The sequence below is a fragment of the Odontesthes bonariensis genome, unplaced genomic scaffold, assembly GCF_027942865.1.
Source record: "Odontesthes bonariensis isolate fOdoBon6 unplaced genomic scaffold, fOdoBon6.hap1 scaffold_111, whole genome shotgun sequence".
Lineage (NCBI taxonomy): Eukaryota > Metazoa > Chordata > Actinopteri > Atheriniformes > Atherinopsidae > Odontesthes > Odontesthes bonariensis.
In genome coordinates this window covers 57,501-59,174 of record NW_027457370.1, presented here as the reverse complement: position 1 = coordinate 59,174, position 1,674 = coordinate 57,501, and positions in this window count along the sequence as shown.

Genomic DNA, 1,674 nt, shown 5'->3' with positions numbered 1-1,674 from the left:
TAGGGTTGGGGTTGGGGTTGGGGTTAGGGTTAGGGTTGGGGCTGGGGTTAGGGCTGGAGGCAGGGTTTAGGTTGGGTTAGGGTAAGGGCTGGGGCTAGAGTCAGGGCTGGGGCCGGGGCTAGGGCTAGGGTTAAGGAGAACCAGGCTCCAGGCCCTCCATCCACACCTGTGTACCCACACTTAAGCACCCCTCCCCGGCCTAGCCACCCAACCCGCAGCCCCTGGAGCTCCACGCCCCTGGTACTGTAAGACACTTTGAAAAAAAAAAAGGAAAAAGAAAAAGAACCAGGCTCCAGGCCCTCCATCCACACCTGTGTACCCACACTTAAGCACCCCTCCCCGGCCTAGCCACCCAACCCGCAGCCCCTGGAGCTCCACGCCCCTGGTACTGTAAGACACTTTGAAAAAAAAAAAGGAAAAAGAAAAAGAACCAGGCTCCAGGCCCTCCATCCACACCTGTGTACCCACACTTAAGCACCCCTCCCCGGCCTAGCCACCCAACCCGCAGCCCCTGGAGCTCCACGCCCCTGGTACTGTAAGACACTTTGAAAAAAAAAAAGGAAAAAGAAAAAGAACCAGGCTCCAGGCCCTCCATCCACACCTGTGTACCCACACTTAAGCACCCCTCCCCGGCCTAGCCACCCAACCCGCAGCCCCTGGAGCTCCACGCCCCTGGTACTGTAAGACACTTTGAAAAAAAAAAAGGAAAAAGAAAAAGAACCAGGCTCCAGGCCCTCCATCCACACCTGTGTACCCACACTTAAGCACCCCTCCCCGGCCTAGCCACCCAACCCGCAGCCCCTGGAGCTCCACGCCCCTGGTACTGTAAGACACTTTGAAAAAAAAAAAGGAAAAAGAAAAAGAACCAGGCTCCAGGCCCTCCATCCACACCTGTGTACCCACACTTAAGCACCCCTCCCCGGCCTAGCCACCCAACCCGCAGCCCCTGGAGCTCCACGCCCCTGGTACTGTAAGACACTTTGAAAAAAAAAAAGGAAAAAGAAAAAGAACCAGGCTCCAGGCCCTCCATCCACACCTGTGTACCCACACTTAAGCACCCCTCCCCGGCCTAGCCACCCAACCCGCAGCCCCTGGAGCTCCACGCCCCTGGTACTGTAAGACACTTTGAAAAAAAAAAAGGAAAAAGAAAAAGAACCAGGCTCCAGGCCCTCCATCCACACCTGTGTACCCACACTTAAGCACCCCTCCCCGGCCTAGCCACCCAACCCGCAGCCCCTGGAGCTCCACGCCCCTGGTACTGTAAGACACTTTGAAAAAAAAAAAGGAAAAAGAAAAAGAACCAGGCTCCAGGCCCTCCATCCACACCTGTGTACCCACACTTAAGCACCCCTCCCCGGCCTAGCCACCCAACCCGCAGCCCCTGGAGCTCCACGCCCCTGGTACTGTAAGACACTTTGAAAAAAAAAAAGGAAAAAGAAAAAGAACCAGGCTCCAGGCCCTCCATCCACACCTGTGTACCCACACTTAAGCACCCCTCCCCGGCCTAGCCACCCAACCCGCAGCCCCTGGAGCTCCACGCCCCTGGTACTGTAAGACACTTTGAAAAAAAAAAAGGAAAAAGAAAAAGAACCAGGCTCCAGGCCCTCCATCCACACCTGTGTACCCACACTTAAGCACCCCTCCCCGGCCTAGCCACCCAACCCGCAGCCCCTG